The sequence below is a fragment of the Parus major genome, chromosome 8, assembly GCF_001522545.3.
Source record: "Parus major isolate Abel chromosome 8, Parus_major1.1, whole genome shotgun sequence".
Classification (NCBI taxonomy): domain Eukaryota; kingdom Metazoa; phylum Chordata; class Aves; order Passeriformes; family Paridae; genus Parus; species Parus major.
Genome location: NC_031777.1, coordinates 1,221,949 through 1,236,747, shown reverse-complemented (window position 1 = coordinate 1,236,747; position 14,799 = coordinate 1,221,949).

Sequence of the window (14,799 nt, the reverse complement as noted above, 5' to 3'; positions counted from 1 at the left end):
TTTATATTCAAAAAGCAGCTGAAAATACTGACATGCAGCCCATCTCCTTAAGGCTCACAGAAATTATACATTAATCTTCTTGTCCTCTTCATAGAGGCAGAAAGTGCTGTGGGAGGACAGAAGTTCATTTTGCAAACAAATTCAGAATTCTGCTACGTTCTAAAGATGTGAAGGGGGAAATTTTGAAATTTGTTATGAGGGAAAGCTACACAACCACATTTTTCCAAGCTGATTAATTTTTTTATCCAGACAAAATCAAATGTTTCTCTTGAGTTGAACTTTTAACATAATTTCCACTTAAAATGTTACTAAGGCTTGTTCAAAAATTTAGAAATTAATGATAACATTAGAAACATTCTGACTTTCTCAGAATTTTTATCACATCTTACTCCCCTGAAATGCAATCCTGGCAAAGCTTTTTAGACTTTGTAAAGAGTTGCACTCTGACAAATCTCTCTGTGCTAGTGGAAAGGAGCTCTATAAAACATCCCTCACATGACAGCAGGCACAACTGGCTGTGTCAAATATTGTCAGCTGTGTTAGATTAACTAAAAAAGAAGCCTGAAGATAACAAGATAAGGGAGCCTCTCAGCTGGATTTTAGTACACATTGCTGTGCTTTGATAACAAATCTCCAATTTTGATTTTAATTGCATAACTCATCTTCTCTGGCAATATGTTTGCACATGTTGAGAATTACCAGTTTATGGCAGAAGGCTTTTCTGCCATCAGCTCTTATCCAGTAACTCTTCTGTTAATGTTCCATCGCTAATTGTAGCATTAAGGAAAACCACACTGGTGATTTGGTGAATATTCTGGCGTTTCTCCTAGCCTGGAAACCTGTGGTTCCCACAACACAGATGCTTCTGGAATGTTTTGACTAATTCTTCCATTCTGATCAGCTGGTATTGGATGGAAATGGAATAAGTAACATTTTTATCAAGAAAGAGGCATCAGTCCTGTGGTTAGTAACACCCATGAGCAAAAAGAAGGGAATATATACATATTTTCTTTTACATGAATTACAAATTAATTATCCCTTCACCATTTTTTCTTCCAGCCAGAGACATTTGCCATGGTGCAGAATACTTGTGGGCTGCTGGAGATCCTTTTGCAGGGGTGTCTGTGCCAGGCAGGTCTCAGTGGTGTTGTCACTGCAGTGGTGAGGGGATGACATCGTGGAAATGGGGGAATAAAGAATTTTATACAAATCTAAACAGCTGCCAAGTCTTACAGGGCACAATGTATCACCTGGTCATGTACACACCAGAGTGGGTGCAGTTCAGTAATGAGAGGTGAGGTTCCAAGGTGGATACAGAAAGCAAAGTGGTTCAGGATGGAAAATGGAATATAAATGGCTGGTGTGGTTACCAGTGAAATACGTTTTTCAATGTAAAAATGTACTTCCTGTGTTTTGTGTATCTTTCCTATTAGAATTTCCAGGATGCATATACATTATATATATAATGAAAATTGCTTTCCTTAACTATGTGAGAAGAGAGGAAAGCAAAATCTTAATTTAGGAGAAAAACCCATATTTCATGGTTTCCACATTCCTGGAAATTAATGTTTCATGGCTATGTTGCTTCCACAGTAAAATAGTAAAGCTTTTCTGGTGACATAATGAATCTCAAGAGTAAAGAAACACAAGTCCTTCAGGAGCTTAAATGCATGAGAAAGCTGCAGGCTGAATAATATTTTGGTTTCCTCCCTTTCTGAAGCATATTTTAATTCAAGAACCCCCAGTCATGTAGTACAGGCCACTCTTAAATGTTCCTTAATTTGGGCAAGGGCCATTCTTGGCTTAGAAATTCAGGGTTGTCTGCATTTTACCAATAGTATGTTATAATGATAAATAATCACAAATTTCAAACAGAAGATTTTGCTTAGAAATCATCTATGTATCAGTTGTTCTTTGGTGTTCAAGGATTGGATAGTCAACTCAATGGCTCTGCCTCAACTTCCACGTTATTTAAACCATTCATGTAAAGAAGTCCTTGGATTGCAGAGGGGGTTTCAATCCTATTTGTTTGGTGCTCATTTAAGACTTGTCCTGATCTTGATGTTACCAGAGATTTAACCCAAGATCAAGACCCTGTCTGAGACTCACAGAATGCTGAGAGTCCTTCAAGCTCAAGTCCTCATTCAGCACTGACAGGTGATTAGGGAAATACCCAGCTTGCCCTTCAATCACATCTTCCTCCCAGGCCATCACACCAAGTACAGGCTTAGCCAAAGCACAATAAATCCCATTTCTGCCTGGCCACCACCCAAGTTCTGGTGTCACTTGGTTTCCCCATATCAGGTCCAGTGCTCCTATTCTGTGTGACTGAAAGCCAAGTATTTATTACCTTTGTTACAGGAATGTGAGCCTCAAGCCCTGGCCATAGCCTCCAAACACCACTGCAACCCCACAAAATGTAGAGAAACAATTTGTTGCAGCATCCTGACCAGCAACCCCAGCCATGCAGCTCCAGCAACCATCACAGCTCAAGCTGTTCATGTTCCAAAAGCAATTCAGACATTGCAAATGACCTTTTGTTCCTGACTGGAAGGGAGCACCATCGTTTTGTAGCATGCAGCTGAATGGGTGTGCTGAAATGCTTTGTTTCAGAAGTCCTGAAATTATATCAGATATTTTTAGCTTGACTTTCTTGTTTGGAAGTTTATATAAGCTGGTTTGCACTGAAATGTTATGTGAGATGACAGTGTAATACATTACATGGCATTGAAATAGTTGAAGTGAAACATCAGTTTTCCTACAGAATCACTAATAAAATCAGCACATTCCCTGTCCCTAAATTTAGTGAAACAAGTCAGCAATTTCCAGAGGAAACTGATTTCAAGAGGAACAGCCTTGTCAAGAAGCATTTCCCCAAGCTCTCTTTCTCCAGACCTGTCCCATCCACTCAGGCAGCTCAGCACACCTGGTCTAGGAAGCACCACTGGAGCCTCTTTGACAGGCAAGAAGAGGCAGCTGACACCCCCAGAGCAGGATTGGACTGAAATCAGAGCTTCCCCTCTCTCCAGTGGCTGTGCAGTGACAGCACATCCTCGTTACAACCAATTCAGCATCTTCATTGGAACAAACAGCAGGGTGGTGTGGTCTGAGAAGCTTCAAAAAGAAGGCAGGGACTTGGAAAACCAAACACCCGCCAAAAATCAGTCATGGAACCAGCACACTGCATAGCACTGCCTCCTAGCTGGAAAAAGCTTTGCCAGTTAGTCCACCAAGAGCCCTGAGTACCTCTGTGCCATTCACTTGGTTTTTTCCCAGAGTGCTGACAATGGCAAATCAGACAGAAGGCCTGTCCAGAGCAACTTCACTCTTTTGTGTGATTAAAACCAGTTGTGCTGCTCCTTCTCTTCCTTTGATGCTTCTTCCAACTTGCCAAAGAAAATTCTGCCTCCACTTGCCAAAAATGATTTTTTTTTTTCCTGTGGACATCACCACATCTCACTGAAGTTGAACAGATTATCTTTGGTTTTAAGGAGGAGGTAATTCTGTTTGAGAGCAATAACAACATTTCAAACGTGCAGGTTAATTCCTGTCATTTCCAAGTGATGGCAAGTAGGCACCCCCAGACCACTGTACCAAACAAAGCTCACATTCCCATCACCATAAATAACAATATTTGTATGACACCATACTCACCCAGGCCATGAAGGATGGGGTTTATTGTGTTTGGGATAAGGAAACTGAGGCACAGAAGGGTGATCTGGGCAGCATTACAGCTTTACCTATGTGAGTGAGTAGCACCTTTACAAATCAGGCCACCAGAGGAACTTACAGAATGTTTTGCAGGGAGACATAAACTGATTTGTGCTTGGAACAGATTGAAACAACACAGTTGTGGTTGGCCTGCTTAACCCAACCTGAAATGTTCCCTAAAGAGAGAGCTCAGGCTGAACATTATGCTCAGGAATATTAACAGCTTCTGCTCCTTTCAAAGCATTGAAACAACAATCCTGTGTATGCCTGCAGCAAAAATTGAAACACAAAATTGGTGAAAAGTCTCTCTTCTCTGTATCTCTCTTCAAAGAAATGTTGAATTTGCAGGCATTTCAACCTGTTGTGGTATCTTCAGGCTCCTGAGATTAAGGTTTTTTTGGAGGTATCTCCACTCAGCTGTGCCTCTTCACAGTGATTTGTAGGTACACTGTTCCTGCTGCAGTGGAACAGGAACTGCTGTGTGATCTGGATCCCCAGCCACCCAAAATAATTCCCTGTTTGCCAAGGGAACTGTTGCTGGATCAGCACTGGATGTCATCTGCTCAACCTGGCCCCATCCCAGGACTCCATGGCAAATCCCCTGGGTGACATCTGACATGTCTTGCTTGTAAAACCCGCTCAGATCTTGTCCCAGCCTCTTGGAATGAATGCTGCTTGTGTCTTAAGCCTCTCAGTCATGTGAGGATTTTGTAATGTGGGACACAGCATTGGCTGAACTGACCTAAGCACCCTGTGGCTGCCCTCTGCACGGCTGCACATGTTCACAGGGCACGCCAGGTGCTTCTCACCTGATTTGGACAGCTAAGAGAAACTCCTCTGGGGTTAAGACAATGTCAAGAATTCCCAAAATTGTCACTGAAGACAGGCCAGCTCCTCCCAGAAAGCTGCTTCCCTCCTATGATGGTTATCCCAAGGTTATCCCATGCACACAACTAGAAGAAGCCCAGTGGACTGTCTTAGGTCCAGACAAGTAAATCTTTGGTGTCTAACAGAGGTGGGGTGAATTCCAGCTCAAGTGTATGGAAATTCATGGACCCCACTGTGAGACTTCAGCAAATTCAAGTCTGTTCTTTCTCCCACAGATGCAAACTTGGATCTGCAGCCCCAGCTGTAAAAATCTGACAACTCTGAAAGTCTCTCCAGAGGTCTGAAGTAAAGGTGAAATTACCTTTAAATTGCTCCATCTTGGACCTTTTGGAATTTTCCTTTCAGAAGGTATGGGCACAGAAAATCCTGAAAACTCAGTGTAGTGCAAATCACACTGATATTTGGCTGGTACCTCCCTCAGATAGACACGATGAGTTTCCTGAGAGGTGCTTTTTGCACTCTGGATTGATCAGTTTACCAATGAACCAGGGCTGACCTTCTGTTGGGTCTTATTAAATAACACTCTGGTTTTATTTATGGATCAGTATGTGAGTGCACTGCAAAATAAACAAGTGACTTCTCCTGAAATTGGGGTACCATTGGCAAACTCTTAAAAATCCAACCTGTAAAATAAACGGACTCCAGGAGTTACCTCTTGTTCCTGCCACTACAGGAACTTCAAGGTAACAAGAAGTCAATAAACTCCCATCAACAAAAAATCCCCACTGGGATCCAGGCAACTGAGACTCTGAAGCAGCACTCATCAAGAGAAATTAAGTGATCCAGTAAAACATTAGAGTTCCCAGAGGAACCATATTTGCCTTGATTTGAGGCAGCCCTGACCACTCACCAAGGGCAAGGAGGCTCCTGTTGGATGGTGTCTGTAGAGTCCCTCTGCTTTCTGATGTGCTCCCTGCCTGTGTTCCACCCCTAAATGCTCCTAAATGTCTGTATGTGATGTAGCACATCTGAGATTAAGAGCTGATTTGATTACCTCTTTGTTTTTTTGGCTCTTTCAGCACAGGCAGCTTCATCCTGCCTCCCCCAACAGACTGCAACCTCTACAGCAAGGAGAGAAATTCCAACCCACAAGAGATGGCATGGAGCACCAAAGAGATCCAAATCAGTTATCCAACAGCCAGGACAGGTGCATGTACCAAACAGAAAGGATTTAGGAACCAGTGGACTATTTTCCACCACTGCCTTCTCAGGTAGACAGATCTGCTTACAGCCAGGCTTTTATGGCCTTTAGCATTTCAGCATTAGAGCAGGTTGTAATAATTCAGATTTTTTCCACCCTGCTGTCAGGTAGGGAAGGACTGAGTAGCTTCATTGCATGTATGGGAAGCCCAAAAAGCAGAGTACATTCTTCTTCTGTTAATTCAGCTATTTAGTCCTACGGGTTATTACAGCTGCCTAACAATCAGGGGAGCAAGGCCAGTTCCTCTGCAAGACTTTTCAGTACATCCAAGTGCTATTGGACAAATCTGACTTTAGGAATATCCTGTCTTTCACTGCTGATGAGTGGTTTGGTCTTCAGCTGGGATTGAATGCAAGATGGGTTGAATCTCATCTTGAAGGAAGAGGGTCCTGTATGAGTAAGGGCAGGGAACAAACCCAGCTCTCCTTAGTCACAGCCATGTGCTCATGCCACTGAGCCATTTTCTCTCTTATTTGTGTAAACCAAGGGGATTTGGGTTTCAAATATGGTAAACAAGGATTTAACTGCTTCCTCCCTCCTCCCAAATAACTTTCCCTGAATTTAGCATGGTGAACAGAGCCCCTGCTCTCAAAAACCCTTTTTTATTTGGTCTTGTTTCTGTAACTGATCCTCAGCTGGAAAACAAACAACTCCCATTTCTGCTAAAAAACAACCCAAGGGAACCTCTTAATAATAACATTACTGTGACAAAAGAGCAGATACCCACCCATGGATGGGTTTGCAATCCTGTGGAATTAAGAAGCTCTGGGGCAGCTGGCAGCACACAGCACAGAGAGTACCTGATCCCCTCCTGCTTTGTACCTTGCTCAGCAATCAGAGTGGACAGAACAGCATCTATCCCCTGGCATTAGGAGGCAGAAAAAGTGACCTCATGTGTGAATTGCAAATGTGGTGGTGGGAAAAGAGGGGGACTCAAATTTTCTGTTTGACACAGAAATCCAGAGAGTTGACAGGCTGGAGTATTTTCATCCTCATACACCCTATACTAATAATGGCTTTCAAATAATGACATTTTAGAAAAATGATTGTCTTGTGTTTGTAGTTAGCACCCTTTAAGGCTTAATTCCATGGTGAAGGTTAGAAAATTGTTCTTTCAAAACAGAAATTCTCACATAGCTCAAGAATGCAGAAGTGGATCCAACTGGCCTTTGCAGACTGTCCTTCCTTTCTGCCCCATAACTGGGAGTGCACACAAGGAGCCTGATGTACCCATGAAAGCACAGGGGCAGAAAACAAAGATCAAGACAAGATGGAGGAAGTGTCACAGATGTGAAAAACATGTGCTACTCCTTTTACCTGGAGAATAGTGAGAAACCTCCTGTCTATCACACAGTCTAGGAATATGTTTTGGGACTGTGCCTTCTAAACGTCTTTACTTAAGGCTAGGACTAAGAGCACAAAGTGGCTTATAGTGATTTCATACATAGGTCTCAAAGGTGCCATGCAGAGAGAAGCAAAAGGAATCCCCATTGTGGAAGGGGAAATGATGGCCCAGAGCATCAGATCACTGAGCAGCCAAGTTGGGAATCCCTCCTGAATCAATCTTGTTTCCAGACAAAGCTGCTCCTTCCTTAGTTTTTCTCTGGCACACTATGCAGGTTTCCTTCCCAAAGGAGCTGAAATGAGAGCACACAACCAGCCCTTGGCCACAGCCTCTCTGCTGTGAGAGGTGCAGCAGGGCCTGCAAGGAGAGTGTCTTGGTATGGTGGGACAGGATCTTCAGCCAGGACAGCTGAGGTGAAAATCCTGCACAAATCCATATGAGACACCCTTGCAGCTCAAGACATCCATCAGCTAATCCTCCCTTTGGCAATCTCCCCACTTCCATCAAAGGAGTTTGGGTTACGATGGCTGCTGTCTTTATGAGTGTGACTGAGGAGGATGACTTCTCCAGGACAAAAATAGAGTACTTTGCACTGTCTTGGTCACCTTGCCTCTTAAGAGAGCCAGGCACTTCACAAACTGCTGCTGAGCCTCGGGAGGGAGGCGAGTCCTCACCCAGGGAGATGTGCACGCAGAGCTGGCACCGAGGGAAGCCACGTGCCTGCCTCATGCTTCAAAATAATTCTGACCTGAACTGGGCACAGAATGTGCATCTCTCATCATGCAGGTTTTTAAGCAGTTTGTGAGGCCAAGGCCCCAGCCCTTGCTATTCACTGTCACACAGACCTTGTAGTGTTCTTTGTTTGGCAGATGGAAGGTGTTAACTCACATTTCCTGGCCACACTTCAATCTGGCTGGCTGTATTTTTACTTTCTGATATTCCTGCTCCACCCAACCAACCAGTTTTTGACCATTTGTTGATTTCCCCCGATCGTTTGTTCCCGTTGGTTGTGGAGTGGCTCCTCTTTCAGCCTGGAGCTCACTGCATTGTGCTGCATAAATGAGCTCAGGTTCTAAGCTCTATTCCCTATTCTGGAGAAGAGTTTGCAAGATGGGTTCCCCCCATTCCTCTCCAACCCTTAGAAATACAGCTGTCACAAAAAGGGTGGTGGAATGGGGTGCTCTCATGTTCTGTTGCAAGGCTGATGTGCTTCAAGAGGGCTTTCTTGTTTCTCATTCCTTTTTCCCCCTGTAACTATTGGAACAAACTGTCCATGCCCCTCTAATCAAAGAAATGTGAGGTTAACAAGAGGCTCCAAATACATTTCCTGGCAACAAGACAAAAGTTAGTCTACTGAGAAGTTTATGCAGAGGGAATATTTCTTGTATATACAGTTGTGTCTTGTTCTCAGATGCCCATACCAAAGCAATTACTGCATGGGAGATGCCGACTGGCTGGAAGAACCTGTTCATTCTGGGTCTGGAATGGAGTCTGTGAGGAGCTCAGTTTCCTGGGGTGGAAGGAGGTAAGTGTGTGTGAGGAAGGGAGGCTGGGACATGTTTATTTGGGAGGGTAACCTTTCTGGGCTGGGTGCCTACTTTTTAATTTATTTGGTGGTCCAGGAAAATTTGTCACATCACATTCTTCAGCTCCCATTTGCACTGAGGTGGTTACATCACCCCAGAGCCTTTGGTAGCTAACAGGGATGCAGCTGTACAAAGTGCAGGCTGGCTCTCTCATGATGGCAGCAGTGCCATTTGTCCCTAAGACAAACAAAGTTGCATAGAAGAAGTAGATTCCCTGCATCCAGACAGGGAAATGCAGATCCAAGGCCAGGTCTGAACTTTGAGCCAGCTCATGGTTGGTATTTTCCACCTGTGTCTTCACCCCACCCATGAGCTCCTCACATCAGGTCCAGAGACACATTGTGGGCTCTATGTTCATGCAAGCACAAGGGCTGTCATTTCTGGGTTCCTGGAAGAAACATCCAGCACCAGCACCAAGGCTTTCCAAAAAATAACTCCAATGGTCTGAGCAGCATTTTGATGGTCTGGAGTCGCAAGGCATCTTGGCTTCTTTACAACAGCGTATTTTGCAAAACAAGGTCCACAGCTTTTTGGAACAAAACCAGACACAGTGTTGTGGAAAAGTGCTGAGGGTGGAAAGGGAGAGCTCCAGAGTGTGGAGTTTCCATGGCAGAGAATCAGTGGCTCTCCCATCACACACTCCCACTTTGGTGCTGTCCCATCTACGAGAGTGAATACAGAACACTTTGTGCTCTCGGGTCACAAGCCCTTGCTTTGGCAAGATCAGCCTCAGTGTTCAAAGGGACATCAGGATATTTACTCATGGAGTCTCACAGCATGTCTGAGAGGTGCCCAAGTATTTCAGCCCTGTTTTGCTCACAGCTAATTTTTCTGATGGTAAGGCAGTGCAGGGAATCACCTGTCACAGCAGAGAGTGCAGCAGTGCCAGAGCCAGGCTGCTTGATACTCAGCTCACTGTGTTCTCCTCCAGATCCTCTGCAGAATGCTGCATCTGCTTCTGTACCCCATGTCTCATGCTTCTGGTCTATCTCAACAGCAAAATCTTAAATGCTGTTTAAAACTGGCATAATTGGTTTTGCTACCTTCAAGCTCTTGCAGGCAGGGATTCTGTCTCCAAAAGCTGAACCATTCCTCTTGCCATGCAAAGCAACCACGCTTCCAACAAGTTAATAAATCCATGCCAGCTCTTTAAAATAAATCAGGAGGATTTTGTAGACATTTTTAGGCAAAGGTTCTTTTTTTTTTCCCCTTTTTTTTTTTTTTTTCCCATGCAGCCTCCTTGGTAACCAGTTAAAACAAATTCCTCCAGACTGTAAACTAGAGATAATGGAGTGGGCCTTTAATCTCCATCCGCTACAGATCAAGTTACCTCTTAGAAATTACTTATCCTGGCCAAGCAAATGAATTGGAATTGATGTTCTTAATTGTTTTCTAAATTGCTGTTCCCCACTCCCTTCCTCCCCTTCTCTGCACACAGCTGTTTTGCATCAGAGTCTAGTCTAATGGGTACTGTCACTCACACGAGGGGGTGAAGTCATGTGGTCATAAAAGAGAAAGATTGGGGGAAGAGAGGGAAATACCACCCAGTGCATTATCTGGCTGTGACACACACAGACTGAATAGAAATAATTCCTCCTAGGGGGCTAGTCCCAACAATGGACATAGTGCTGTCTCGGGCTAGAAGAATGTGGAGACTCACTGCGTTCTCTGATACTCGTTTCGCTCTCACAGAGGAGGAAGATGATTAAAGTCCTGGTTTGGGACACAGGAAACCTGAGTTGAAACTGCTGACTCTGCCACAACCTCCTTTGTCTGGTTTTGTGCAAGTTGCTTTGTTTATGCCTTAGTGGCTGCAATTGTCATGCATAAATAATACAATTCCCTTCCCTTCTCCTCGGGGCAACAATGGTGTTTCATTAGCTGTATCTTACAAAACAGCTTAACCTGCTCACCCTCTCCAAAGAGTGCTCCAGTACTCCCTGGGCTTATATATATCAGTCTCCAGCTCACTCAGAACTTGCATTGCAAAGCCTTTGGGCTCTGAGAGCACCAGGCCACAACTTAACACCAGGATCCCATTCCTCTGTGTCCCCTAAAGTGGGCACAGGTCTCAAATCTCAAGCAAGATCCATCCCCTGAAGACATTTTGCTCCTATAAAATTAATTCCTACGTGTGAAATGTATGCAGGAATGTCCCTGTCCTGCCACTATGCTCCCTCCCAACCTATAAATGACCAATAGTTCCAGTTTTGCTGCCGGCAGTTTTCCAGAACTGAGCTGTTCCCTTTTAGACCATGTAATTCCATGGACCAGCAACTATTTGCATGGACTGGCAACTCTCTGCTCATCAGTCCATTCAGAGTAGAACCCAAAAGAACAGTGGCTGTCCTTAACAGCTCCCAGAAGGTTTTTCTTGACCAAAAAGTCTAACACTTAGTCTTGTTATAATGTCAGATAAGTTTTCTGAGGGAGATCAGAGACTTGGAGAATTTGCTTCCCACATAAAGTGAAGTGCCTGCTGGAAAAACAGGAGACTCTTGGATACCTATTTGCAATAACTGAGAGCACTGTGTAGGACAAATCCTAGATAAAATGTCAGGAAAGAAGGAGTTTTATACAGAATGAGTTAAAAATCACGCTAACTGCTGCTAATGGTGAGGAAACCTGACCAGTGTAAGGGTGAAGGTTCATCACCTCCTTTTCAGTATGGAAAACATGGATTTCTAAGCTGGTCACTGTGCTGGGAGGGAATGAAATGTGCAGGTGTTGGGTGTTGTGAGTGAGATTTTCAAAAGACTGAATATGAGTTAGGAAGCACAGCTTCCAAGTTGTGTGAGTCAGGTACACCTGATTGTCTAAATGTGGGATTCATTCACTGCCCAGTAGTTACAAGTGCCCAGTTCAAAGGCAGGAGGAAAAGCAGACAAAAGGTGTTCAGAGCAATACTCAGGAAGGAACTCTGACCTTCTCATCACAACTTCCTTTTATCCCAGGAGGATTTTTGTAGATGTTGGAGCTATAAACTGAGCTACTGTACTTTTTGCTTCTTATCACACTAGCACAAGGAAGAATCTGCCATCAGAATTTTGCAGGAGAGGTGCCAGGATGAAAGGGAACCTGACATGCTTTGTCTGTAGCAGAGTGTGCTATTTAATAGGAGAAAAAACTCCTTTACATCAATGGAGCAAACAGCTGTGAGCCTTAGATGGTGCTGCCCTTGCTGACATGAGGTACTTGCTGACTCCTTGAATAGCTCCTTTCAAGTCAATATAACTGCTCTTGGGGTGAGGTTCTGCTCAGTGTTAATGAAGATGTCAGGATCTGGCCCATGGGGAATAAATGCATTGAGCAAGAAGGAGCTCTTTTATAACCTCTTTCCTAGAACATGTTTGGAGACCTACATGTGCAGCTGGTTCCTATCTCAAAACCAGGCCAAACCAAGCTCCCCCTCACCAGAAGATGCAAGCGTGCCCAGACTTTTGGAAGTTCAGCTCCAGATCCAAACGTAGGCCTGATCCAAAGCTGATAGACTCCCACTGACCTAAACAGACACTTGGCTCGAGTCCCCATGACTTGGGCCCATCCTGCCACACACCAACACTAGTGGCATGTCTGGGCCCATGTCTGTATGAATATGATCCCTTTGCTCTTTTTTCCCCCCTCTTGCTTTAACTTTTTTTTTCTTTATTTTTTTATTTTTTTATTTTTTTTCAGTGAAGGGATTAGTCTCAGGGAGGCATAAACTCCCTTCTTTTCCATCCCTGACTGAGTATCAAACTCCTCCACTGAGATTTCTCCATGGAGACATTGGGTTTTCCTGGCAGGCAGGGTTGCAAACTACTCAGCGGAATGTCTACAGCTCTGCAGCTTGAGAGGAGCCAGGAGGCTGGGCATCCCAGCCAAGGGAAATACTGCTGTCGTCCCAAGAACACTTTCATGGAGACTGAGGTGCATACTGGATTAGAAGTGGCTAAACTGGGCTCATGTGCTTTTTTTTTCCCCCTTGGTTTCCTCTTTCCCCTCGAAAACCTAAAGGACGGGGAAGAGAAGCGCACAGGTCTGGGGATCCTGGTGGATGGTGAAAAATGTGGTTTGTTAATGGATCTTTTGACTTCTGCTGCTTCTGGCTTGTTCGATGCACACACACACAAACACACATACAGAGAATAACTTGGCAAGCTTGTGTTTTCGTGGCACAGCACCAGGAAATGGGAGTTCCCCTCCCAACAGAGAAGATCAGGGCAATGAGGCAAAGGTGGGGAATCAGACCCAGCCTGAGTCTCAGTGGAGCTCTGGCCCGGACAACTCTTACACAAATAATCTCCAGGAGTTCTGAACCCGTGCTTCATTGTGGACACAGACAGTGCTGTAGAAAAAACAGACTGAAATTGCTTCTTTTTCATGGCATCTGTAGTGTAAAAATGGTTTTAGTCCAAGACATTTGTGGTTGGAAAATCCTGACACCTCATAAATTATCTTAGAGGCGCAACAAAGCTTCAAAAAGATGAAACTCAGTGCTGAGGTCAGCAGGAATTTTTTTGCATCTTCTGCAGTGGAGGAACGTTTTCAGTCTCAGGAAAACCACCACAAAAAGAGGCAGCAAGAAGGGAGAATGTTTCTTGGCATGAGAGCCTCAGTGCTCAGGGGAGTAAGGCGTCTTCTATTATTTATTTTTGGCCACCTCCGTGTTCACACATCATCAGAACACGATCCAAGCGACCACGGGCACCCGACAGCGAGGTGGCTGCTGCAGCTGGGTGACACTTCCAGGTCCACCCCAACACTCAGGCTCATGACCCCTGCAGAGTGCTGGCTGGGGGCTGCAGAGGTTGAGCCCCTCCTGACAACACTTCATAGGTGAGGTGGGTGTGGGACGGGGCTGAAGTGCTGCAGAACCACCCTCAGCTTCAGTGTGAGCTTGCAAAGAGCGTGGAACAGCACTGTGAGGAGTGGTTTATGGTCTCTATCAGCTCATCCCCACAAGCAGTCAGCAGGCATTTTTTAAAGCTGTTTTCCTATTCCTCCTGACTACAAATGCAACCCTGCTGCCGGAGCTCTGCTGCCCTGCTGCGTGAGGCTGAGCTGGCTGCTTAATCCCTCACACCTCCCCAAATTACAGCTGGGCTGAATGAGGATGACTGCCCAGCAGTTTCCCTTGCTCTCTGCTTGGATATTTCTTTTTTGTTACACAGAGGAGAGTTTCCTTCTACCAGACAAGAACTAGGTGGAGAAAGACGACCCTGAGGGCGATGTCACGCACAGCCTTTTTTTGACACAAGAACCTCTGCAGCTCAGTCACCACATGTGGTGCTGGGGTGGCACCCAACTGTCCTCTGCAGCACATTAAACCCCAAAACTCTGCTCAAAACAGAGGAAAACTGAGCTGGTGTTTGAAAGGAGAACAGAAACCTGATGTCCAGGATGGCCTGTGGCTCCTCTGTTGCGGTGTGTGGCGGGAAGGACCTAGCCAAAGCCAGGGAGTTGAGGAAAGAAGGGGTTTTTTATTGCAAGGGGAAAAGTGGAAGAGATGTTTCTAAGAAGTCAGAGCAGGGTTTCAGGTCGTTATTTACCCCTTTTACTGAGTAGTCATCAAAATGGCTCCATTTAATCTCCAGCGTTGCTTTTATGCGTCTTATTTTGGAGAGTGAAGTTACAAGGTAAGATATGAACTGCTCTCCATTTCTGTGGGTGGACAAAACTTTAAGATTTAAAACTTCTCTCCATCTGTTCAGCTCTCTGAGTCCCTTGCAGGATCTGACCTCCCTGCCCACTTAGTAAATCAATGGTTTCTAAGGCATGTAGAACTGATTTTATGGCAGCAAGATGCATTTCACTAGATTTATGCTATTAAACTGAAGGGGGGGAAGCTCCCTTTTATTTGGGGCAGTCCTTGAGTTTTACAGGCTTGTTTGAGTAAGTAATTATTTTGGTAATGCTGGGGCCTCCTTTATTGGATCGTAAATGCATCCTGAACAGCTCTCGGAATAACAAGCAGACCTTTCCCTGAAAGGCTAAGGATTGCCTTGATTAACAAATCTGAACATTAGTAGTTTACTTTGTGATTAGCTTTGCTGCTGAGAGCTGCCTTGGTTCATTTCTCTGGGGCT